At 40.9% G+C, this 27,574-nt stretch overlaps 1 protein-coding gene and 1 long non-coding RNA gene across 2 annotated transcripts in view; one reads left to right on the forward strand and one right to left on the reverse strand.

Moving 5' to 3' along the window:
• LOC119855696 (guanine nucleotide-binding protein G(q) subunit alpha) overlaps positions 1–27,574 on the forward strand; it is a 226,856-nt gene that overhangs the window by 69,723 nt on the left and 129,559 nt on the right. The window lies entirely within an intron of this gene.
• Positions 2,241–27,574, reverse strand: part of LOC122460432 — a 49,733-nt gene continuing 24,399 nt past the window's right edge. The window contains exons 2-3 of the long non-coding RNA XR_006281734.1: positions 6,191–6,293; positions 2,241–5,795 (exon numbers count right to left, since the gene is read on the reverse strand). This is a non-coding gene — a long non-coding RNA (uncharacterized LOC122460432). The remainder of the gene's footprint in view (positions 5,796–6,190; positions 6,294–27,574) is intronic.

Below are 27,574 nucleotides of genomic sequence, written 5' to 3' on the forward strand. Positions count from 1 at the left end.
GTTCTAGCCTTGAGGGGGTCGTTCTGTTTCTCAAAAAGACACCCCCTTTGTTGATTTTAATTCCCTGTAAGCCATGTTGTCAGTCGCCCCTCCCTCTGCCAGAGCAATGGCAAACAATCGTTTTGCGCCCTTTTCACGGGATTGCACGAGCAGGAGGAGACGCCATAGCACAGCAAGCATGGAGCCCGTTCAGCTCACCACAGCAGTTATGACCATTGTAAATACCTCGTGCATTATCGTGCAGTGTATGCAGAACCAGCACCTGAAGGCGAGGAGGCAATGGCAGCATGGTGATGAGGACATGAACACACTTTTCTCTAAAACTGCATTCCCCCACGATTTGGAGATCATGCTGTTAAAGGGGCAGGCTCATGCCTTGGAACGCCGATTCTGGGCCCAGGAAACAAGCACAGAGTGGTGGGACCGCATAGTGTTGCAGGTCTGGGATGATTCCCACTGGCTCCGAACCTTTCGCATGTGTCAGGGCACTTTCATGGAACTTTGTGACTTGCTTTCCCCTGCCCTGAAGTGCAAGAATACCAAGATGAGAGCAGCCCTCACAGTTCACAAGCGAGTGGCAATAGCCCTGTGGAAGCTTGCAACGCCAGACAGCTACTGGTCAGTTGGTAATCAATTTGGAGTGGGCAAACCTACTGTGGGGGTTGCTGTGATGCAAGTAGCCAACGCAATCATTGAGCTGCTGCTATCAAAGGTAGTGACTCTGGGAAATGTGCAGGTCATACTAGATGGCTTTGCTGCAATGGGATTCCTAACTGTGGTGGGGCTATAGATGGAACGCATATCCCTATCTTGGGACCGGACCACCAAGGCAGCCAGTACATAAACCACAAGGGGTACTTTTCAGTGGTGCTGCAAGCACTGGTGGATCACAAGGGACGTTTCACTAACATCAACATGGGATGGCTGGGAAAGGTACATGATGCTCACGTCTTCAGGAACTCTGGTTTGTTTAAACGGCTGCAGGAAGGGATTTACTTTCCAGACCAGAAAATAACTGTTGAGGATGTTGAAATGTCTATAGTTGTCCTTGGGGACCCTCTCTACCCCTTAATGCCCTGGCTCATGAAGCTATACAGAGGCACCCTGGACAGTAGTCAGGAGCTGTTCAACTATAGGCTGAGCAAGTGCAGAATGGTGGTAGTGTGTGCATTTGGACGTTTAAAGGGTCGCTGGTGCAGTTTACTGATTCGCTCAGACCTCAGCGAAACCAATATTGCCGTTGTTATTGCTGCTTGTTGTGTGCTCCATAATCTATGTGAGAGTAAGGGGGAGACGTTTATGGCAGAGTGAGAGGATGATGCAAATCGCCTGGCCCTGAATACATGCAGCCAGCCACCAGGGCAGTTAGAAGAGCACAGCAGGAAGCGGTGTGCATCAGAGAAGCTTTGAAAGCCAGTTTCATGACTGGCCAGGGTACTGTGTGACACTTCTCTTTGTTTCTCCTCGATGAAAACCCACCCCTTTGGTTGACTCTAATTCCCTGGAAGCCTCCCACCTTCGATCACAGCTTGCTTGCAAAGGAAATAAAGTCACTATCATTTAAAAAACATGTATTCCTTATTAATTGATTATAAAAATAGGGAGATAACTCACAAGGTAGCCTGGGTGGGGTGTGGGAGGAGGGTAGGAGGGAAGGAAAAGGCCACTTTAAAACTTGTTGAATGACAGCCTTCTGTTGCTTGGGCTGTCCACTTGTGTGGAGTGGTTGGGTGCCCGGAGCCTCCCCCCCCGCCACGTTCTTGGGAATCTGGGTGAGGAGGCTATGGAACTTGGAGAGGAAAGAGGGCAGTTAAGCAGGGGCTGCAGCAGCAGTCTGTGATCCTTGTGCCTTTAATGAACCTCCACCAGACGCTGGAGCATGTCCGTTTGATCCCTCAGTAGCCCCAGCGTTTTCTCATGCCTCCTCCAATCTTCCTGCCACCATCTCTCCTCACGTTCATCGGCCACCGGAGGCCAATACCTTCGAATTGCATCCACACTAACCCTAATTCGAAACGGCGATGTCGATTTCAGCGCTAATCCCCTCGTTGGGGAGGAGTACAGAAATCAGTTTTAAGAGTCCTTTATGTTGAAAAAATGGCTTCGTTGTGTGGACGGGTGCAGGATTAATTTGCATTTAAATTCGACATAAACTCATAGCGTAGACCAGGCCTGAGATTCCTGGAACCATCTTCTCTCCCATTCTCCCACCCTTGGTTCCATGCAGAGCATGGCTCAACCAGACCGGGAGATCTGTTCCATAATATTTAAAATATTGATAAAATGGGGCTTCATCTATAAGTAGAGCTAAATTGTTATACAAGCTAAACTTGTTTGCATATGTTACTTTAAAATGTTGTTTCAATGCTATATATTTTGGAAACTCAAACTAATATCAAATTGGGAGTGAATGCATGTATATGTGATTGCTATTAAGTCATGCTTCTTGACACAAACTGACAAGCAAACAAATTAAATTGAGGCTGATGACATCACTGAAATCACAACATTTGTGCTTTATATGAAAAGGGAAAATCTATGTAAGCATTTGTCAGGTTTTATATAGCTAAACCTAAGTTCTTTCTGACCATTTATTTATGTATTTTTAAAAAGAAAAAGATATTTTAAAATTTTTAAACACGTGAATGAAAGGCAGTAAAACTCCCAATATTCATCGGAACATGTGGTTAGAGAACAGGACTGGAACATAGAAGCTAGGGGTCAAATGCAACTCCTGCTGATTCCCCTGGAAGTTACCTGTATTTGAGAATTTGCCTCCTGGATTCTAATCCTGGTTTTGCTACTGGCTCACTATTTAACATTGAGCAAGTCTCTTAAGCAGAGAAGAGGTTTGTTTTCCAATAAGGAGAATAAAATGGAGATAATATTTGCTTACCTTTGCATAGATTTTTAAAGTATTTTAATGAGGCATAAATACAGGTTTGAGCAATTTTTTCTTAAAAACAAAACAAAACAAAAAAACTCCTGAATTTGATCTAATAGCATCTCTTTGTAGCTGCTGGGAATGTTCAAAAACCTTAATGTTTTGCTGCTACAGCAAAGAACAGCAAAGAGATTATTTGTAATATCCATCATCTCCCAGGGGTTTTGTTATCAAACTCTCTCACCTTTCAGTGAGAGTTTCTTTCTTGCATTGGTGGCTAAATATGGTCCTAATGATTCAATTATTTTTTCTCTGAAGTGTATGTTTCTTCTTGTGAAGTCAGTTACTCTGTTTATTTAATCGTGCTGTACAAAAGTGAGATTAACTCTTGCCAGTCATTCAGATATTATTTTTCTTTCATATTTATTGTTTAAATACCCAAAACGTCAAAGAGCAAGGAAATCCACAGACCTAACCCTCCATTAACCAGAAACAGCAGGATTTAATAAACTGATGTTAAGGTGGACACCCACTGTGTTTGAAATATATGAGGTTTAATTATTAAAGGTGAACTGCAAATACAGCATCCAAAATATCATCGACTGCAGCTATAGGGGGTATTGAGCCTGCTGTGTCTTGCTAGTGTAGATAAGACCAAACCATTTTTAATCAGAATTTGGAAACTGTCTACCTAAACTAGTTGTTGTTTTCTTGTATGAGTTCTAGTTGGCTGAATATGTTATCTCAGGTGAGTTTAATGAAAGGCACATCAGAGCCTGGGTGGTGTTCATGATTATTGTACTTACTCTTATGTAAAATCCTAGGTACTTTTAAGAGCCAGATTCTGATACCCTTACTCTTCCGGAATCGACACAAATGGTTCCATTGACTTTGATGGGGCTACGTGTGAAGTAAGGCACTAGCCAGCAAGAGTAAGAATATATGGATTGGATCCTAAATTTATAGGGACAGTGCAAAATTTGCTTAAGGACTCCTTTCATATAAAAATATAAGTGACACTACAGTTGTTTCAAAATCATGCCTAACTATTGAGGGACATGATCTACCAAATTTACATTTGGTAGAAAAGGTCACTTGAAAACAATGAACTCAGATCAGACTCCACTTCAAGTCTGCTGAAAACAAACTCATTACCCTTCATCCTAAAAAACACAGGAAGGGCACTTCCTATTAACTTGAATCTCATATCAGGAAATCCTATCTCTAGAGAATTTCTTTAAGTTTGAGTAACAGCCTATTTTTAGCTCACCACTTGTTTTGCCCCTTCTGTTTTGAAATAAAACTGCACAGCTTCCAAATTCACAGTAACCCTGATTGTTCTTAAAGACATGAGAATAGATGGCCCTTGTTCATTATATGCTACAGACTGTGGGTTGGATCTAGAGGGCATAGCAGGGGTATTTTCTGTCTCAAGGGTTTCTCCATCCATTGTTCAGGAGGCTTAAGAGCTGAGGATGTTTTGGACTCCTGACTGCTCCTGCAATATCAATTGATGCCAGTGGGGAAAAAAAGCTGGCTTACCACCCTTACCACCTCTTCAGTGTCCACCTAAATAGCCAATTGGGACCGTTTTGATAATCTAGGCCTCTGTGACTTCTAGATTGGATAACTGTACTATGTTCTATGTGGGCCACTTAGAAGAGGCAGCTAATGTAGAACATGACTGCCTACCTATTAAGCAGGTTTAGCCACAAAATACATATTTCTTCAGGAACTGGTAATTTCTTCAGGAACTGCATAGACTTCCTAATAGACTGCATAGACTTAACTGGTGCAATTAACAAAGGTGATTCTGATCTTGGCTGTTTGTAAGACTCATTGCCATGGTGGTGGAAGTCAGCTGAGAGCCTCAAGGTAGGTATCTAGAATGAAATATCTTAGAGCTTGTGGTAGGAGATTCTGTCATGCAAGACCTTGACACCAGAATTCTTTTCCCCTGCTAGTCTGACAGAATTTGAGTTCTTTTGAGATTTAGGGTATTGGGTGTGGCTTGTTTCTTCACTCAGGATATTGCATGACATGGGGAGTGGTGATTTGTGGGTTGGCATTTAGTTTGTTTTTGGAGAAAGCTTATTGTTTTTCCTTTATATATTGAAACTAAAAGTTGAAGTCATTGTGGAGGTTTTTTAAACTTTATAACAAGTCAAGATGCATGTACAATTAAGCTCATTTTATAAATTAAAGATAAGCCTAAATTTCATATGCAAAAATGCATAGGCAATTACCAGGATTACATACAGAAATAAGGTTTTGCATCCATACATGGCTCATCAGGAATCTAACTGGCAACATGTGCCTGAAAATCCACAGTGTGAGCTACAACAGTAATCATTGCATATGCAGCTAGAGACATTCAAGTTCACTCTCATTTTTTACATTCAGAATGTAGGCCTGTCTTTCAGAAATTTGGCCATGTGTGTCTAGACTCCTGTCAATGGTGCAGTCAGCTACAAAGTCCAGCGTAGCATTATTAGCCATTATTCTCACATATAACTTCTTCTCAGAGTCTGTGTTCTTAGTAGTGGATTGGAAACCATTGCTTCAGAGACACTAGTCCTGAGCCCACCATCCTGTTGTGTATTTCCTACATGTAACCAGTGGTAAAGGGACAGGGGGTGGGAATGAGCATATCAATATGGATTTTTTTATTTTTCTCTCCCACCATTATGGAAGCACTTGCTTACTAAACAAAAGGCTCAAGTCACTACAGTTCCCAAAAGACAATTTGCTATTTCTCCCTAACAGACAGGCACAAGAGAGGCAATAGACTAGTTCTGGATTGGTGGCTTGTGTACACAGAATCTCATTCACAGGTAACAAGTCCATGTGAACCTAACTTGCCAAATTGTCATCATGAAGTGTCCGGCAAGAAATTGTTGATTCAAAGAGGCTGAAAAGACAAAAATTGAGATCAGGCCTTGCCAGCAGAGCAAGGAGTTTGTACTTGTTCCTAACTTCTGCGGTAGGTTTCAAATATCTCTGTATTCATTCATCCAAGGTCATGGCCTGAGACTCTATTACAAAAGGCAATCTGTATATTTACTACCCTGTTATAAAAGGAATGTTTCAAAATCAAAAATCAAATGGGTGAGGCAAACTTTTTTAATGTCAAAATTCTATTTGCACAGTCTGAATCTGCAGCATGCACCGCACAATCTATTGTGCATCCAGCTGTCTAATTGCTGCTTCAGAGCCAGACAACTCTAGCCACAATCTTTTGGAACAAATTAATAAAAATTGTAAAAGATCTGTAGTAGCTATGGATGCCAAATTAGATAAACTCACCTCTCAAGTAAATGATTTGGAGATCCAGGTGAACACTGTTGAATCCCAACCACCTCAAACAAAAACTGTTGATGACAAGGAGGGCCTAGCTCAGTCAGCTCACCTGACATTCAAGGAGAATAAAGTTTCAGTATGTTCAATAAAATTGCTCATTGACTTCTAGACAGGGAAAAGTCTGGGGGACTACTGACCTTTTAGAAAAATGAGATTCCTGTGATATTTAAATGAAATATTCAAAAACAGCCAGCCTATTGACCTGGAACGAGCTTGTAAAGTTGCTCTCAAAGCGGATGAAGAGACCCAAACTGTGTCATCTGCATGATGTTCTTCAAAGTCTCAAACGTGAGGGACTGAGACAGGGTCTTAAAAGTAGGTTATAGAAAAGAAGGCTTTATACTGTCAGCATTCGTTAATATTCAGCATAACTCCTTTGTAGTCTCAGAAATCCACCTCAAGGCACACAAAAATGAAGAAATTTGTCCAATAAAGAGAAGTTTTGCAAACAAAGATAATGAAGTAGTTCTACACTCTGGTTACCTCTGGATGCAATTTATTGGCAAGGAATAGATTTTCTGGCACTATGAAAACCTGTGTAACAAGATTTAAATTAGCATTACACCTAACAGCATGGGAGCAGACAAGGACATGGACTGTACCCACGATAGATTTGCAGGAATCATACTGTGCTGTAAGATGAATGCTGTGGGGTCCCAGTAACTGCTTCACCCCTCTTTCTGCTTGCGAGCTAGCAGTGAGAGGAACTTCAGGGTGTCTTTTTATATAAAAACAAAAACAAACAACAACAACAACAACAAAAGAATCCCCCCCCCTCAAAAACCCAACAACAACCCTCTAGAACACTTGCTTCTCCAGCAGCAGCATAGGGAGCAGTTCTAAGGACTGACACACTCCACAGCAGCATTCTGATGTTATTAGAAACCTCATCCTCACAATGTGAACACTTGGCTTTACCCTGGCTCATTGACTGATTAATTAGTTCTAACCACACCTGAATCTGCCTTCATTTCCATGCTCCATTTGCTGCCATATTTCACTGTCCCACACTGCACTCCTACTCTCCTCTTTTAACATTGCTTCCCTTCTGCCTATGCTTCATTCGTCTCAAAGGGAGAGCTTCTCTCTTTCTTCCATTCTTCTTTCTCCCACGGTCCTCATCCACTCCTTACCATTTCCCTCTCTCTCACTTCTACCTAAATCATGCTTAAAAAAGATAATTTTATTTCTTTACAATGAATCCAGGGCCTTATTTTTAAGATCAAGTACGTGCTTAAGTGCTTTGCTTAAGCGGGGCCTTAGTTTCACTCTATCTCACATCTCCATTTGTAAAATTTCAATAATGTTTCCTTTTCCCCCACTCTGTCTTATTTGTACCATGTCTAGCATAGTGGGGTCCCTATCTGAGTTGTAGATTCTGTCATAATACTAATAATGATGATAAAGGCAACTAAATAAACATGGGCAGCTTTTCAGAGATATGGAGCACCCACAGCTCCCATTGAACTCAGTGGTACTCACTAAATTTTTTTGTCTTTCTTTTTTACTCCTTTTGGGGGACAACCTTACTCAAGTCTCAAAGCTCTGGCCAGATTTTGCATAATATATACAGTCATCTAAGCACATTGTGTATTTTTAATGTCATACACAAACAAGGGGTTTTGCCTATATGCTCTATGAATGTCAGTACAATTTGCTGCAAGACTTCTGATTGAGTCTCATTTTACGTACTGCATTGTGTTTCTCTTTCTGTCAGTTTAAAAATTAATAAAAAGGGGTGTTTAAAGAAAACCTTCCGTAAGTTGAATAATGAATGTATGTGTTTTAACAGTACCTTGGCTTACACACCACTAATTTGCACATTGTAAGCAGCCACCAGGTTGATCATCAGGAGAATATTTTGTTTTATTACAAACTAACTTGCAAACAAAAAAACATTTTCCCCTTCCTTGTGAAATCCCAACTACTAAAACAGAGCGACCATTTTAAGCCCCAATTCTGCAAAGAATTACGTGTTTGCTGAGCATTTAGCATGTAACAGAATTACTTCTGTGCTTAAAGTTAAGCTTGTTTATAAGTCTTGATAGGATCAGGGTCTTAATTATGAAATACATATGCCATAATTAGGGCCCTACCAAATTCACAACCATGAAAAACACATCATGGACTGTGAAATCTGGTCTTTTGTGTGATTTTACCTATACTGTACTCATTTCACGTGGGAGACTAACATTTCTCAAATTGGGGGTCCTGACCCAAAAGAGAGTTGCAGGAGGTTACAAGGTTATTTTAGGGGCATCATGGTAGTGCCACTCTTACTTCAGTGCTGCCTTCGGAGCTGGGCGCCCGGAGAGCGGCGGCTGTTTGCCGGGTGCCCAGGTGTGAAGGCAGCACCGCCGCCAGCAACAGTGCAGAAGTATGGGGAGCAGTACTGCAACCCCCACTACAATAACCATGCGACCCCCTCACAACTCCTTTTCTTGGGTCAGAGCCCCTATAATTACAACACCATGAAATTTCAGATTTAAATAGCTGAAATCATTACATTTATGATTTTTAAAATCCTATGACTGTGAAATTGACCAAAATGGACTGTGAATTTGGTAGGGCCCTAGCCATAATATAGTGTATTGCAGAAAGAAATCTTAGTCATAATTCTAAATGCTGAATGTTAGCAACTCATTTTGTTGTGCAATAAAATGTTTTCTTCTTCCTTTTTTATTTAGCATTTTAAAATGCTAAATAAATGCTATTGTTCACTTTAAATATTATAATTTTTAAATAAAGGACTATACTTAGGCAAGAGGAAATTAGTATGTACAGAAGGACACAGCTAGCTGGAGAGTGATGTCTGTTTTCTATCTTTCCTGTGCCATATTTTATTTCATCTGCTAGTGTGGAAAGCTGGAGCTGGTGGCTGCTTGCTTGGCGATCTCTGTACATTTCATATGATCGGTCCCGTTGTGAGAAAACATAATTCCAAAATCCTTAGTTTCCTCAGTAACTAACTCTGCTCTTGTCTAAATCTAAATTCGAATGTGTGTGGCACATAATTCTGTTTAAATAATCATTGTATATGTCTGCTCACATAATCACACATTCATGCGGGCACTCTATCTGATAGAGGGATGAACAAAATGGGAAGGGTAATCAGGCCATCTACTGTATGAAATGTGGGCTTGGGGTTTTTTCCCAGAGAAATGAGGTATTGTACTTCACATCTAATACTGAAGTATTGCTTTCTGAAAAGTATTGCTTTGTGTGCTCCAAAATGGACACGTTGATTAGCAATAATACCACTCTATTATTTTATTAATTAACACTGTTTGAGTCTTAATTGTCCTGCAGTTAATTTTGAAAATAACTTTGGATACAAATAAATATTTTCTTGATTTTGTTTTTCTGGAAATTAGATCTTTCTAAAGGGTTTCAGATACATTGAATCCAGTTCTATGTAACAATTGTGCAAGTTTGGTAGACATTAGAATACTTTATTTCTACTATCATACAGGACTACTGATAAATTAAAATAAGATTTACTGGAATGTACAGCATTTGTTTGGAGGTTTTTGTTTGCCCCTTTCTTTATTCACTTCCTATGTGGTAAAAGTTGTAACGGCTCTGAGATGAAGAAAACTTCCTCTTATAGAACTCTACTTTGGTTGAGAAAAATGGTTAACCCTGAGCAACTGAGATTTTTTTAAAAAAAAGTTACTGAAGTTACTTTCTCAAGTTAGTTTGAATTTTGTGTGTGTGTTTAATATGCACACTGGAATGTACTGAATGATAGGTGTGCACTTAATGACGATTAATAAGTAATAAATAATTAGTAAGATCTATAGTTATTACCCCTTTTCAGCATGAATAACTTTACCAGATTGGATCCCAAGCTGGTGAACATCTAGACTCATAAATAACTTCACACTTTACACTAGCCATGTGCCTAGTTTGTGTGTTTGAGGATTAGGACCTCATGATATTAGCATTTTATATCCATTTTACACTCTGCGTTCACTTTGCAGAGGTGTAAATGTCTACTTAGATGAGAAGCATGGGAGATTAAAGCCCAGTGTGTTGATTATGGAAGAGAGAGATTTCTCAAAGGATAACTAAGGCATAACGCTGCTGGCAGAGAAGTATATGAGACCATAAGACAATTTTTGCAGACTGTTTTATGCTATATAAACCTCATAAAGTAATTAACAGATTACATAAAAGTAAAGCACGTGCATAAGTGTTTGCAGGACTGGGGCCTCATCTGCAAATTCTTAAGAAGATTCATTCTGTGCCCAAATAATCAGTGTTTCAAATTTGTGGATGATATTCTGTATACAGAACAAAGGCTGAATTTCTGTGGTAAGTGCTCTAACTAGTGTCTCCCTAACATGCACTATATATAGTGTGTCTTTGTGTGCATTATAAATATAGAGTCCCAGACTCTCAACTGTAGCTGAGGAGTTCTTGACTTGGCACTCAGCAGTAGTGCAAGTAGACTGTTGGCTTCCCGTGGTCCCAAGAGACTAATACATTAGCTGTAGATCACTGGAGTAAAAGGAAGCCATGGCCACATCTGCTTCCACCCACTCCCCCGCCTCCAAACACAGCCCATATGCCAACACTGGGAGGTGATATGGTATGGCAACTAGCTGTACACCACTAGATGATTGCCCTACACTGGGATGAGGTACCAGCAACATTGCTTTATGGCTGCTTTGATGTTTGTGCATCACCGTATTTAAGCAAATAAGGCATGCACTTTGGGATCAGAATAGGCTCCAATGGTTTTTATATTTTGTTCTCTTTGTTAGATTTATTCCTTTCTTAAAAGCATGATTTCACCATGCTCCTCTGAGAGATGGTGCCATCTTGACCTTGGGAGGACATTGCACTAGCTGAAGACTTTTGTTTCCTAGCTCTACCATTTGTAAAGCAGGAGGGGAAAATAGGTCACAGTGGCAGCTCCTCTCATGAAGAGGTTCAGAGCAAAGTATAAAATATGATTTTCTTTTTTGCTGATCTTACATGTGTTTATTCACATATCACTATTTTGAGGTGGTCCAGTGGTTCGATTTATCATACACTGCTAGTGCTACTTAGCTAGGTGCCTGCAGTTGGAGAAATATGGTAGCATCAATTATGCTAGGCTCCTTCAAGGATCATTTGAATAGAAGTCTGCTGAATTCTAAATAGACATTTAATAGCTTTTACACTGGCAGGGTTCATTTAGTAATCTCTCGGACAGAATCAACAACTCATAATGGTGCAGAAGCAGGGCTGGTGCCGGTATTTTAAGAAGTGCTCTGACAAGTATACATTAGTATGGAAGTACCATTGAATTTAGCTTACATGTTAAATAAGTGTCAGTCTACCTTTCTAGGGTCTAAAAAAAAATATCTGTTAAAGGGCCTGGCAGTTTCCTCACTGTCACTCATTACAGTAGTAATGGGATCATTCCATGTTGTTTGATAAAAATTTGTGTGTCCAAACGAAGGCATCCTGCTTTAATCTGTCTTTTAACTTCTGAGGCCAGAAGCATCCACTTTGTCAGCCTTCTGAAAAGCCAGCTTTCTTTCTTTCTAACTTTCTTTCTTTCTTAAAGGTACATGCAGCAATAAAACACAAAACAAACAAGGGTGTGTGAAAATTTTAACCTAACAAAACCACAGTCCTATTCAGACAAGTGATTTTCTTTTTAAAACCTTTTATGTCATTTTTCTGTGTGTGTTTCCTGATTTCACTGTGGATGGGTTTTGGTTTGTTTTTGTTTTTGTTTTGTTTTTTTTAACTGAAGCTTTTTAGTTTGTAGAGCTGGTTAAAATGTTTTATTCAAATCTTTGTAAACAAAAAAGGCCTTTTTTCAAAACTGGAAACTTTTGCAAAAAGCTTAGGGAGTTTTGCAATTACATATTGTAAATTACAGAATTTTATGGGGTTTTGAGGAATGTGGTGGTTTTTTCCTTCTCCCCCATTTTTCTTTTTGCCACTCTGCAACTTTACCAAACTGCCTCAACCTTTGAAAAGTTACAGATAGCAACAGGAAAAGATTCTTTCAAAAGAAAAAAGAGAGTGCAAAAACCTCTGGATATAATTTTTTCTATGCCAGTCAGTAGCCAAATAAATACATAAATAACAGAGAATTTAAAAAAAAAAGTCATGAAAATGTAATGACCAAAAATCATTTTGGAATGGAAAAATTAAAAAACTGTAAAAGAGAGATTTTGTTTTTAACCAGTTCTTTTGGTTGGTAAGCAGCTTTCAGAGATCATGGTGGTGTGATTCCCTTATAGAGGAGTCAGCTGATTCCATGGTGATAAATTGAGACGTCACAAACATTGGATTGCGATGTCACTAAAAGATTCAGTCAAGGAGAGAGTTTTCCATGGATATGTGGAAAAACACATTGTGGGGTCTTTACTGAGTTCATGGGGCATGACAAAAGGGAAACATAATCTTAATGGGGTAGTGCTTATAAGGTAGCCAAGGAGTGCATGGGAGATTTCTACAAGGGTGTGCAGCGGAGGTGCACAGAGGAGGAGTTTAAGGAATGCAGGTGGGAGCGCATGTACACAAATATATAAATGAACGGATAAATGAACAGGAGGTGCCAGGGAGTCTTTTACTACAATGGGATTATGTAAGGGGTGTCCTCAGGGAAATACATGGAGTGTGCAGAGATTGCATCAGGGAGTCTCTAAAGGCGGTTCACAAGGAGCACATCTGGTGATAAGAATGCTAGCATATTGGTCTGTAAGGAAATGTAAGAGCATGTTGGTTCTCTTTTAGTGTGTGTACTGACACTTAATTGGGTACGGCTTGCTAACGGATCCCTGTAGTGTTCAGAGAAGAATCTGAACTTGGAGGTGCACATATCCAAACTAAGCCACTGAGCTTTTTGAACTTCACCCGTCACTAATTCTAATGGCACTAATCGAGAATACAAAGATAAGAAAACAAAAAAATCCCATGCCCTTTTATTCAATTCATTCTAAAAGGCCTCATAAAAATAATCCCTTTCCTTTTAGCAAGGAAACACACATAAATAAGACTGCACACAAGTGGGAAAGGCATAGACTGTACGGCAATTAATGAGAGATTCATAGCTCATGTCCTGTTGTGTGATAAACTATGACATTGCATGTCTGCCCTTGACTTAGCAGGATACAGTCAAACACGACATTGCAAAATATTTTAAACAGCAACTCCCTCTTACAAAAATTAATAAATAAAATTGTTTCCTCCTCTCCCTATTTAAATATACAAATTTAGAAAGGATAAATAACCATCTACTGAAGCAGTAACTAGCTTGCTGTGTAGTTTTTCTTTTCTGATTCCAGCAGTGTGTATATTCTGACTGGTATGTTATTGGGAGCCTTCTGCTTGTCCCTCTTTGGACACTCTTCATCTTTTGTGGTCTTCCTGTAGAGCTTCCTGTGTACTGCACTTTGATGATACTGTGTGACTCAGCAATGTGGGTAGTGTTTTACCCATCTGACAAATAATAAAACTGCAACAGGGTTATGTAGTAAGAGTCTCCACTCTAATCCACATCAGAATGCTATATCCTGAATTTGCAGGAAGATGCACTTCTGTGATCTAGTAGGCTGTTTCTGTTTCTAATTTCTGTAATCTAATACAGTAAAACAGACTATGGGGAGGCAGCCTTTTGTGGTTGCATCCCAAACAGATGTTATACACTTCTGGCTGTACTGAAATGAACACCATCTTCAGAAGCCTTGATAACATAAAATAGAATGAAATTGTGGCAGTTTAGACATTTTTAGAATAATTTTTGTGTCCCGTACTGTTGCACTGAAGTATATGGGAATTAGATTTTATGATCTGCTTTCCTTTCATGAAAGAAATTAAAATTAAATTCTTCTCCTGAAACTGTCTCAGTGAGACAAGATTTAAAGAAATATATTTGGGGGGAAGGTTTGGAGCAAATGTTCGGAGTGTGACAAATAAAGGGAGCATGACAATTGACATATAGGCTGAAATGTTGAGAACCTACTTCTAATGTAAGGATTAATCTCAAAAGATAGATTTGTTCATTAGTGCTTCTCCAGTGTTTAGATGGGCTCATTAAATCATTATCCTTTGAACATGACATCATTATTGCTCTCTTTCAAGGTGCCAAGTAAGCTTTTTCCCCTATCTTTATTTGATTTTTAAAGTAGAGGCCATTCTAGACTTAGTGATTGGATCCCTTTTGATGGATTCAGTCTCTGATCTGTCACCTGTGGTATCCTGCATCATTGATCAGGTGCAACTGCCTTTTGTTAGAAAGAATAATGGGTTGAATAAACAAGGTTGCCTGGAACTGGAAGGAAATAACAGTCAGAAGCAGGCTGACAGTCCTATCATATATGTGGCAGTTGTTGAAGCCTGATGGGGATCGCAGCAGGATATTTGTTGAGCCCAGCAGCACATAACTTGGAACTGATCACATGGGTCTGACTCTCCAGTGACTTGCATCTTGGGTAGTCACTTATATCTGTGTAAAGTGATGGCAGGGTGATTGTAAAATGCTGCCATTCTGATTTCACTCCCACTTCGCACAGACATTGACTATACAAGGAGCAAAGCAGAGGAGAATGGGGCCCTTATGTATTAAAAATAAGAAACATTGCATTCAAGTAGCTGTAGAGCCGAGCCAGGAAACAGAACTGCAGGTCTATGATGTGGGGTTAACAATTAGAAGCCAATAGTTTCAGTAACATTACACAGAATAGTGAACAAAGGAAATACTTATGGAGATTAGCTACATTTAGAGAAGCTGCAAGTGTCTTCTGATGATGAACAAATATTTTATGCACATTTTTACCACACAGTGTTTTGCTGTCAGAAACGCGATTTGATAAGTACTTTATAGACTAGAAGGTATTTGACCAATCACCTGCAACATTGTGATGTTTCATGGATCACCCAGAGCTCAAGGGTCCTGTCACCACCTGCCCTGTAATTTTGGGTGCCTTAATGCTTATGCTTAAGTATGGATTGGATGAATGGACTATAAAGGTGGATAGAAAGCTGGCTAGATTGTCGTGCTCAACAGGTAGTGATCAATGGTTCGATGTCTAGTTGGCAGCCGGTATCAAGCGGAGTGCCCCAGGGGTCGGTCCTGGGGCCGGTTTTGTTCAACATCTTTATTAATGATCTGGACGATGGGATGGATTGCACCCTCAGCAAGTTTGCAGATGACACTAAGCTAGGGGGAGAGGTAGATATTCTGGAGGGTAGGGATAGGGTCAAAAGTGACCTAGACAAATTTGAGGATTGGGCCAAAAGAAATCTGATGAGGTTCAGCAAGGACAAGTGCAGAGTCCTTCACTTGGAATGGAAGAATCCCATGCACCGCTACAGGCTGGGGACTGACTGGCTAAGCAGCAGTTCTGCAAAAAAGGACCTGGGGATTACAATGGATGAGAAGCTGGATATGAGTTGGCAGTGTGCCCTTGTTGCCAAGAAGGCTAACGTCATATTGGGTTGCATTAGTAGGAGCATTGCCAGCAGATTGAGGGAAGTGATTATTCCCCTCTATTCGGCACTGGTGAGGCCACATCTGGAGTATTGTGTCCAATTTTGGGGCCCCTACTACAGAAAGGATGTGGACAAATTGAAGAGAGACCAGCAGAGGGCAATGAAAGTGATCGGGGGCTGGGGAACATGGTTTATGAGGAGAGGCTGAGGGAACTGGGCTTGTTTAGTCTGCAGAAGAGAAGAGTGAGGGGGGATTTGATAGCTGCTTTCAACTACCTGAAGGGAGGTTTCAAAGGGGATGGAGCTTGGCTTTTCTCGGTGGCAGATGACAGAACAAGGAGCAGTGGTCTCAAGTTGCAGTGGGGAGATCTAGGTTGGATACTAGGAACACTATTTTACTAGAAGGGTGGTGAAGCACTGGAATGGGTTACCTAAGGAGGTGGTGGAATCTCCATCCTTAGAGGCTTTTAAAGTGTGGCTTGACAAAGCCCTGGCTGGGATGATTTAGTTGGTGTTGGTCCTGCTTTGAGCAGGGGTTGGACTAAATGACCTCCTGAGGTCTCTTCCAACCCTAATCTTCTATGATTCTATGAATACTGGGCAGCTGTGGCTTAGAGCCCTGACACCAGTAGCTAGCCCACAAGCATTAAGGTCTCACCTTGGCTTCCATCAGCCTAGTTACTCCTTACAGAACGACACCAGCAGCCCTTCCATTCCTGCATTTCCCCAGAGCCGTCCTTCCCGAGTTCTTAACTACCAGCCACTCTGACTTTTCCCCTCTGGTTTGTCACTCCTAAAGGCATGAAATCTGCCCCCCAGTTATCAGTTCTTTTTGGGGGACACATTCCATACAGTTTGCACACCAGAGACCTGTTTGGGGTAAATAGAAACAAAATTTATTTAATAGAATAATCACAGCATCAAGGATGAAATGCAAGGAAAAGTAAATACATACAATTTACACAGAAAATCATTATAAAGAGGCAACTTCAGGCTTTACACTTTCTGTATTAATAAATTCCTATTTCTAATATAAACTACCTATTGCTTCTGAATCATTTTCCAGCACACCCCCTGCAATAGATGAAATCCAGCTTTTCACATGCAGCTTCCTGCTTAAAGGCTGCCTCAGTTTCTGGATGAAGGCTTCAGTTTCAAACCTCCTTTAAAAGGGCTTTTAATTTTTTTGACTCGTGATTTCAAAATTCTGGCTGGGATGTCTCAATGTTGCTATTCACTGAAATGGTACAGAGTTGGGCCCCTGGTTGCCTAACTTTAGTTGCACATGTTAGCCTTGACCTGTTAAGTTTCAGAGTAGCAGCCGTGTTAGTCTGTATTCTCAAAAAGAAAAGGAGTACTTGTGGCACCTTAGAGACTAACAAATTTATTAGAGCATAAGCTTTCGTGAGCTACAGCTCACTTCATCGGATGCATTTGGTGGAAAAAACAGAGGAGAGATTTATATACACACACACACACAGAGAACATGAAACAATGGGTTTATCATACACACTGTAAGAGAGTGATCACTTAAGATAAGCCATCACCAGCAGCAGGGGGGGGGAAAGGAGGAAAACCTTTCATGGTGACAAGCAAGGTAGGCTAATTCCAGCAGTTAACAAGAATATCAGAGGAACAGTGGGGGGTGGGGTGGGGGGGAGAAATACCATGGGGAAATAGTTTTACTTTGTGTAATGACTCATCCATTCCCAGTCTCTATTCAAGCCCAAGTTAATTGTATCCAGTTTGCAAATTAATTCCAATTCAGCAGTCTCTCGTTGGAGTCTGTTTTGAAGCTTTTTTGTTGAAGGATAGCCACTCTCAGGTCTGTAATCGAGTGACCAGAGAGATTGAAGTGTTCTCCAACTGGTTTTTGAATGTTATAATTATTGATGTCTGATTTGTGTCCATTCATTCTTTTACGTAGAGACTGTCCAGTTTGGCCAATGTACATGGCAGAGGGGCATTGCTGGCACATGATGGCATATATCACATTGGTAGATGCGCAGGTGAACGAGCCTCTGATAGTGTGGCTGATGTGATTAGGCCCTATGATGGTATCTCCTGAATAGATATGTGGACAGAGTTGGCAACGGGCTTTGTTGCAAGGATAGGTTCCTGGGTTAGTGGTTCTGTTGTGTGGTGTGTGGTTGCTGGTGAGTATTTGCTTCAGATTAGGGGGCTGTCTGTAAGCAAGGACTGGCCTGTCTCCCAAGATCTGTGAGAGTGATGGGTCGTCTTTCAGGATAGGTTGTAGATCCTTGATGATGCGTTGGAGAGGTTTTAGTTGGGGGCTGAAGGTGATGGCTAGTGGCGTTCTGTTATTTTCTTTGTTGGGCCTGTCCTGTAGTAGGTGACTTCTGGGTACTCTTCTGGCTCTGTCAATCTGTTTCTTCACTTCAGCAGGTGGGTATTGTAGTTGTAGGAATGCATGATAGAGATCTTGTCTTTGTTTGTCTCTGTCTGAGGGGTTGGAGCAAATGCGGTTATATCGTAGCGCTTGGCTGTAGACAGTGGATTGTGTGGTATGATCTGGATGAAAGCTAGAGGCATGTAGGTAGGAATAGCGGTCAGTAGGTTTCCGATATAGGGTGGTGTTTATGTGACCATCGCTTATTAGCACCGTAGTGTCCAGGAAGTGGATCTCTTGTGTGGACTGGTCCAGGCTGAGGTTGATGGTGGGATGGAAATTGTTGAAATCATGGTGGAATTCCTCAAGAGCTTCTTTTCCATGGGTCCAGATGATGAAGATGTCATCAATGTAGCGCAAGTAGAGTAGGGGCATTAGGGGACGAGAGCTGAGGAAGCGTTGTTCTAAGTCAGCCATAAAAATGTTGGCATACTGTGGGGCCATGCGGGTACCCATTGCAGTGCCGCTGATTTGAAGGTATACATTGTCACCAAATGTGAAATAGTTATGGGTGAGGACAAAGTCACAAAGTTCAGCCACCAGGTTAGCCGTGACAGTATTGGGGATACTGTTCCTGACGGCTTGTAGTCCATCTTTGTGTGGAATGTTGGTGTAGAGGGCTTCTACATCCATAGTGGCTAGGATGGTGTTTTTAGGAAGATCACCAATGGACTGTAGTTTCCTCAGGAAGTCAGTGGTGTCTCAAAGATAGCTGGGAGTGCTGGTAACGAAGGGCCTGAGGAGAGAGTCTACATAGCCAGACAATCCTGCTGTCAGGGTGCCAATGCCTGAGATGATGGGGCATCCAGGATTTCCAGGTTTATGGATCTTGGGTAGCAGATAGAATACCCCAGGTCGGGGTTCTAGGGGTGTTTCTTGAGCAAATGCTGTAGTTTCTTTTGGTAACTCTCAGTGGGATCAGAGGGTAATGGCTTGTAGAAAGTGGTGTTGGAGAGCTGCCTAGTAGCCTCTTGTTCATACTCCGACCTATTCATGACGACGACAGCACCTCTTTTGTCAGCCTTTTTGATTATGACATCAGAGTTGTTTCTGAGGCTGTGGATGGCACTGTGTTCTGCATGGCTGAGGTTATGGGGTAAGCGATGCTGCTTTTCCACAATTTCAGCTCATGCACGTCGGCGGAAGCACTCTATGTAGAAATCCAGGCTGCTGTTTCGACCTTCGGGAGGAGTCCACCCAGAATCCAATTTGCAAACTGGGTACAATTAATTTAGGCTTGAATAGAGACTGGGAATGGATGAGTCATTACACAAAGTAAAACTATTTCCCCATGGTATTTCTCCCCCCCACCCCACCCCCCACTGTTCCTCTGATATTCTTGTTAACTGCTGGAATTAGCCTACCTTGCTTGTCACCATGAAAGGTTTTCCTTCCCCACTCCCCTCCCCCCCCCGCTGCTGGTGATGGCTTATCTTAAGTGATCACTCTCCTTACAGTAAAAAGAAAAGGAGTACTTGTGGCACCTTAGAGACTAACAAATTTATTAGAGCATAAGCTTTCGTGAGCTACAGCTCACTTCATCAGATGCATTAGAAAAGTACTCCTTTTCTTTTTGTGAATACAGACTAACGCGGCTGCTACTCTGAAACCTCTCCTTACAGTGTGTATGATAAACCCATTGTTTCATGTTCTCTGTGTGTGTATATAAATCTCTCCTCTGTTTTTTCCACCAAATGCATCCGATGAAGTGAGCTGTAGCTCACGAAAGCTTATGCTCTAATAAATTTGTTAGTCTCTAAGGTGCCACAAGTACTCCTTTTCTTTTTGACCTGTTAACTTCACTTTGCCTCTCTGCAAGTTGGGAAAATTTCCTACCTCCATAGGAATGCTGTGAGGATTAATTGGTTAATGTCTGGAAAGCATTTTTGAAAATACTAAGTTCTGTACATGTGATAGGTTTTGTTATTCCCTTTTTTTACTTTTTTTGTTTTAATTAAGAAAACCAAACAAAGTCAGTGTAAAACCCTTATATTATTAGTTCATGGAAGAAAGCATCTTTACATTGCTTAAAAGCTAGATGGAAAGGCTCCTTATTTGCAGCCTGTTATTCTTTCTTTATGTATCTTAGCTGAATGGAGGTGTTACTGTGGAATAGCACAAGGTATTTTCATTCCCTGCTCCCCAAGGCTAAGTGTACTATTATGGTCTTGAAACCCTGTCTGATGGCAGAAGTAAAAGGCTCAGGACCAGATCTCCAGCCCTGCTCTATACTTTGAACTATTCTGCTTGTAGAAAAAGATGGAAGCTGGCTTAAATAGTCAGCTGCAGAATCCTTGGTTGTATATCACATGCTTCCAGGCTCTGCATCACCACTCTTGCCCCTAATCCTAGTGCAGGAAGTATGCTGAAGGTACTCGGAGAAGAAGCCAGAGGTGTTCTGGCTACCCTAGGCTGGCAGAGTGGCACCCAGAAGGTCGTTTCCAGCTGATGTAAGCTAGAGCAGCCCTGAGACTGTTCAAATGTATACTGTGTCCAAACCATCCTACAGAAGTTCCCAGTGTCAGGGGAGTAAAAAGATGTTATGCCTCCAACTTTGTTTCCCTCCTAAGGTCTGTCCTGAATGTAGCTGGGTTGAACCAAGCAATTTGTCCCTAAGAGTGATCCTGAATGGATTGAGGGTGCTCACCACCTCACAGTAAGTGCTTAGGACCCCCAGAGGACCGCTCTGGATTTGGTCTCATGTCTCCCACATTACAGGAGAGTTTAATCTAGAAAACATCACTCAAAACCAGACTCCTCTGCCTTCAGTTTTTTAATGTATAGTATACGCATTTGCTTTTAGATGTTACCGATTAATCAAAATGTATCTGGCTGAGGCACAAAACAAGCTATTTCCCTGAGATAATCAGAAAACAGTTTGTCCTTACTTTTAAGAGTAAGCAACTGTCATTCTACCATCAGTATTTATCAGAACTGATTTATTTGTTTTCATTTTTTGAATCAAATGTTGTCTTTAAATATATGCAGATCAATAGAATCTTGCATCTCCTTTTCATCCAAGAGCAGAATGTGGCCACAAGACTAAGGTGGATGTCTCTCTTTTAAAGAAATCTCATAATATTCAGCTCAATATTGACATTGCACCAATAGACCATTATCTGTTCCTAATGCTTTTTCTCCAGTCACTGTCTTTTAAAGCAACACATTGTCAAATAATATGTGAAATATAGAAACAACTTGTTTTTTAAATTTGTGGAAAAATATTTTTAGGAAGCAAAACTCCATATCATACAAATCAATTGTCAGTGATTTAGCTGTACTTCAGCTTCTAAACACTGTAATTTATAATGCATTTTTCTTTTTTAAAAAAAAACAACCTTAGTATCACTATTCAGTATATAAAAAAACAAATAGTAAAATTACAGACTTGAACAAATCCAGTTTCTCTCTGCTTAATCAAGAGACAGGAGCTCCGGTAACCTTTCTTTCATATGGTGAAATTAATGCTGTCTTGTCTGGCACTTGCTCTTCTCAGTATTTAAAAAGAAAATCTCCATTCTCTGCTAAAATGTTTGTCAGTATTCGAAAGCTTTTTAAAATAGGGTACTAAATTATGCTGACAGTTTCAAAACCCAAGGAAAAGTGTTCAGTTATTCCTTTGATGTCAGTGTTTTTATGCTTGAGACTACTTTTGACAAAGGAGTGCAACTGAACAGCTCAGTCCATTTTTAGTTGGAGATCTTCTCTAATTTTCTATTTAAGGTTAGCAAAGCTGAATCCTTTGATAGGCTCTCCAATAATTAGGAGTCATTTGTAACTTGCAGCACTTCTGCGCAGTTATTTTATAACAAATACATATTAATGGTTTTTCTCTCTAACTCCTTCTCCTATCCTGCCCCTCCCCCTTTTTAATACAGTGCCTTTAAATCTTCTAGAATAGCTCTTTGGATTATATGAAAACAAAAAGATAGTGTTTGTGGGCTGAAAAGAACTCAAACATAGCTGTTGGGGGGGAAGTTAAAAATCCTTTCCCTAGATTCACAGTTCCTTTAATAAAATGGTAGTAATCACAAGAGGATTATGCTTGAAAGACAGAGTGCATTGATTTATTCAGGATGTTCCCCTCCTCTCTCTCTCCTCCCCCTTCATTAAATCATTTTTACCTCATCTCATGACAGAAAAAGACTGACTCTGTTGGCCACTGTGTTCCCTGCCCCCACCACTTTTAGTGTTGTATGTGTACAGCATATGTCGCTGATTCATGTGACTTGCATACAGATAGTATATTCATACAAATGTAATCTGCAGTCCATAGGTCAGTCAAATTTGATGTGTTGACAGGGTGGGGTCTGCAGAACTAGCACAGTCAGCTTCTTCTTGCAGAGAAAACCACTAATTTAGGAATCAGTTAGGATATATTTTATGATTACCCCATGTGCTAGTACAGACTGTTTGTTTTTTTGTTTCCCCCCTGAATTTGCATGTCAGGTTAGCAGCGTGTGATGGAAGTTTTCATGCTTGTCACCTCAATAAAACAGCCACCATGAAAATTTAACTGAAACTGAAATTATTCTTAAAATGCTAGGCCGTATGCTGTCCTCATTATGCGGGCAGCAGGTCCATTAATAACTCCAGTGACAGCTTAACGACCAAACACAGCCCATTATGTGAAAATCCTCTTTTTGTAAAACAACAGACTGAGCAGATAGTTAGACTGAGCAGATAGTTTCAAGAATCCTAAAATCCTTTCATTCCTGGTGGAAATGGGAGTGACTCCATTGGTTCCAGTGACCTGGGGCTGGACTTGGCCCATAATTACTTCAGGGTGTCACCAAGGAGATATGTGACTAAGCCTTAATTTATGATGGGCCCACTGATTGAACTCATACTCATGCTGATGAGCTGATGCTCACATTGATATAGGATTACTGCCATGCATAATGATTCAGCATGAATGAAGGATCTCTAATTATGCTCAAAATATATGGAAAATTAAAAGGACAGAACCAAAACTGATTCCCTCTCTCCAAAATTAAATTAAAAAAAAAATCGCAGTGGCTTTCTAATTGTTCTGGGCATGAGGGGCAAATCTCGACCTTACAAAATGTGTATCCAGCAGTACTAAAATCCCAGCATTGTAATACAACAACAAACCGAGAATGCTGGACACATTGCATTTGTGGATTGGTTTCAGCTCTCCCTGATGGCTTAATTCCTGTGATCTTGCAGGTGATTATAATTGACAAGACTTGTGTTCTGCTATTGCTTGTGAGGGCAGAAACATGGTCGGTTCTAATGCTGCTAATGCAAGGCCAATTTTTTAAAAAAGCTCCAGAGGTAATCCTGGCAGTTACAGGCTAGTAAGCCTGACTTCAGATTGGTTGAACTAGGCAGATTGGTTGAAACTGCAATAAAGAACACAGACACATAGATGGTATGTTGGGGAAGAGTCAGTCATAATGTCTTTTGTAAAGGACAATCATACCGCACCACTCTAATAGAATTCTTTGAGAGGGTCAACAAGTATGTGGCCAGTGGTAACCCAGTGGATATAGTGTGCTCGGACTTTCAGAAAGCCTTGACAAGATCCTACTGCAAAAGCTCTTAAGCAAAGTAAGCTGTTATGGGATAAGAGGGAAGGTCTTCTCATGGATCAGTAACTGGTTAAAAGATAGAACACAAAGGATCAGAATAAATGGTCAGTTTTCAGAATGGAGAGAAATAAATAGTGGGACCCCCCAAGGATCTATACAGGGACCTCCGATGTTTAGCATATTCATAAATTATCTGGAAAAGGGGGTACACAGTGAGATGGCAAAATTTGCAGCTTATACTAAATTATTCAAGATAGTTAAGTCCAAAGCAGACTGTGAAGAGTTGCAACAAGATGTCACAAAACTGGGTGACTGGGCAACAAAATGGCAGATGAAGTTCAATGTTAAGTGTAAAGTAATGCACATTGGGAAAAAAAATAATTCCAATTACACATACAAAATGATGGGTTCTGAATTAGGTGTTACCACTCAAGAAAGAGATCTTGGCATCATTGTGGATAGTTCTCTGAAAACATCTGCTTAATGTGCAGCAGCAGTCAAAAAAACTAACAGAATTTTAGGAACCATTAAGAAAGGAATAGAGAGCACAGATAACAAGGAAATTTAATGCCACTATATAAATCCGTGGGACACCCACACCTTGAATACTGCCCCATCTCAAAAAAGATATATGTTAGAACTAGAAAAGGTACAGAGAAGGGCAACAAAAATGATTAAGGATATAGAATAGCTTCCATCTGAAGAGAAATTAAAAAGATTGGAACAGTTCAGATTATAGAAGAGAAGACTGAGGGGGATATGATAAAATACAGCCATGAATGTTATGGAGAAAGTGAATAAGGAAGTGTTATGCACCCCTTAATATAATACAAGAACCAGGGGGTCCCCAATGAAATTAATAGGCAGCAGGTTTAAAACAAACATAAGGAAGTACTTCTTCACACAACACACAGTCAATCTGTGGAATTCATTGCCATCGGATGTTGTGTAGGCCAAAAGTATAACTGGTTTTGAAAAAGAATTAGAGAAGTTCATATTAGCCATGATGCAATCCCATGCACAGGATGTCTCTAAACATCTGACTGTCAGAAGCTGGAACTGGATGACAGGGCCATCAAAAGGTGAGATTTTTTTTTTTTTTATCCATTATTGGCCATCTCATTTAGCAAAGTGGAGAAGAGGAAAAAAATCAATAGGAAACAAATTGAAAATAAATTGAAATTCACTTAGCAGTGTCTTAGACACCAGAATGATCATATTACTTTTGTTTGCCTCAATATATTTAATAGTATTTTCCTCTAGATCGTGTATATGCTTGGACCGTCCTCTACTCACTCTGTCTCTGTCTCTGCTGGATCTGCACTACTTGGCAGGAAAAATATTAGGACCTCAAATCAGGAAGACATTGAACTAATTAATTTTAGCCCTGCTTCCAAAGAAGTAATTGCTGAAACTTTTTTTAAAAGTCTACAGAGGTAGTAATCTTGCACCTTCTCACAGATGTGAAGTACTGCCAAAGAGCATATTGGCCAGGATGTAGTTGGTTGTGTCTGTCTGTCTCTGTCATTCTTGGCTCTTCTGAGTTTAGAGGGTAGGGTTGCCAGGTGTCTGGTTTTCGATTTGAAAGTCCGGTTGAAAAGGGAACCCAGCAGTATCTAGTCAGATGTACTGACCGGACACTAAAAATCCAGTTACTGCAGTTGGGTGGGGAGGGCGGAAGTGGCAGCTTGTCGCCCAGCCCTGAAGTGGCAGCACGTATGCACTGGCTCGGGCAGCCCCTTTTGCAGGGATGTGGAAGAGGACAGAGTGCAGGGGCCCATGGCGAGCAGGGTAAGGGACTCCCAGTGGCCATGGAACATGAGCTGCCCCATCAGCTGACGCTTCCACTGGCCACACGCTCAGGCAGTTATGGGATGGAGAGGGCTCAAGCAGGCGGGGAAGAGGGCTGCTGAGCAGGCAGTGCAGAGAGGCGGGAGGCTGCCACGCAAGAGGAGTGCATCCTGGCTCGCCAGTGGGGCTGTCTGGCTGCTCACATGTGGCGGCAGCACTCTTCTGACCTGTACTCCCAGGTAGACTGTTGGATCTGGGATTTGCAAATCCCTTGGCGCTGCTCATGCTGGAGTTGAGCGGGGGAGAACAGTGAGTGATGGGGGAAAGCAGGGGTGTGCCTGGGGAAAAGAGGCAGAGCAGTGATGGGGTCTTGGGGGGAAGAGGTGGGAGAGTGGCCGAGGCTTCAGGTGAAGAGATGGAGCAGGGCCTAGAGGGGGAAGAGGTGGGGTAGCGGGAGTCCGGTTTTCAGACATTAGAAAGTTGGCTATCCTAAGAGAGGGTAACATCCATGCCATCTACTGGAAGTGTAGATACAATGAAGATGGACATTGGGCAATCAAACTAGGAATACCTATCTAACTTTATCTACCTAATTCCTAGTCCTATTTGTACCACCTACTCTGTAGTTCCTTGGCCTTTTTTTTTTTCTATTTAATTCACAGCTTTTGCATTCCTTATTAGTTAAATAGCTAATAGCTAACTTTCTGTAGACAATGATTGAATTAAACCTCCTTAAAATGATCACAGTAAATCAGGTGGAGACTATTATTTTCAATGCAAATTATTTGGTTTCTGAGGCTTAAAATAAATGAGTTAAGATAACCAGTGATTGAATTAAGTGGGAAGGAAAGTCATTTTCTGGTCATTTGGTCATGATATGTTGTTGTTGGTAGCAACAGCATGCCTTTCACTTCAGTCTTTCATACTCCAGTCCTTACTGCTTTCTTTTGAGCCTATCCACTTGATAAGGCCTTGAAACGTTTTCCAGACACCTGTAGTAAAATGTATTAGCTGGAAATAAATTTAAACAAATAACAATAAGACTACAATTCCTATGTCCCTAAGATCCTGGGGCGATACCCATGTGAGAAACCTGGCTCTCCAGATGCCCCAGCTGCTGGAAGCGGGAGGGGTTGGAATTTATTTATTTATTCATTCACTCATAGTATCACCCACTATATTTCTACTCCTATAATTTTTTGGCATTCTATCTGAGGGATCTATACTTTATATTAGCCTCTAATTGTTAGGTGACTGATAAATGTGAAGTTCCAGCCCTCCTGCTGTAGCTGGAGAAAAGGAGCTGCCTTTACCATCTCAAGCCTCCTGGTTTTTGCAAAGGGGGTAAATGAAGTGTGTGTGAGGGGGGAGGACTCAGGTACTCTACCTTCCTCCTGGTTGCTGCAAGAGGGGGGAGAATCTCTGATTCTCTATCCCTCCCCTGGTTGCCAGAGTGGGCAAAATTGGTCTCCACTACTTTCCTGGCCTCTGTACTCTCTTTTAGAGCCTCTTATTTTTGGGTTTTTCTTCTCCTTGAATAACTCTAGTATCTATCTCTGCTGCTTTCCCAAGCACTGGCAGCAGTATAAAATTCACATGATTCTTCAGGTTCACTACTGCTTCTGAGGTTCTAAACAGCCACTATTAAACAGACTATAGAGTTGTAAATTTCTCTCTGCTACTCCTTGACAAACCTCTGAACAGCCGCCACAGGCAGTTGAGCTTTCTGGCTATGAATTCAGAAAGACCGTACTGATTCAGCTTACATTTTATAGACACTGGTTATCTTTGCAAACATAAAAAGTGAAAACAAGCAAGGTATTTAAATTAAAGCTTAAATTCTGAATAAAATGTGCTTAAAAACTGAACTATAACAGCATCCATTCCCTCAAAAAAAGATCAAAAACTGTTCTGTCAATTTCTCTATGATGCAATGGCTGTAACTATAGATCAAGCCTGCCTAGTTTATCTGTAGAAGTACATTCTTGAGGCCAATTTGAAACCAAGTTGTTGGGAGAAGGCCTTTGAGAAGAGATGACTCTTACGCCTTTCTACACTAGGAAATTAGGTCAGTATAATTACATCACTCAGAGGTCTGAAAAATCCACACCCCTCAGCAATGCAGTTAAACTA

Source organism: Dermochelys coriacea, chromosome 5 (assembly GCF_009764565.3).
Source record: "Dermochelys coriacea isolate rDerCor1 chromosome 5, rDerCor1.pri.v4, whole genome shotgun sequence".
NCBI lineage: Eukaryota > Metazoa > Chordata > Testudines > Dermochelyidae > Dermochelys > Dermochelys coriacea.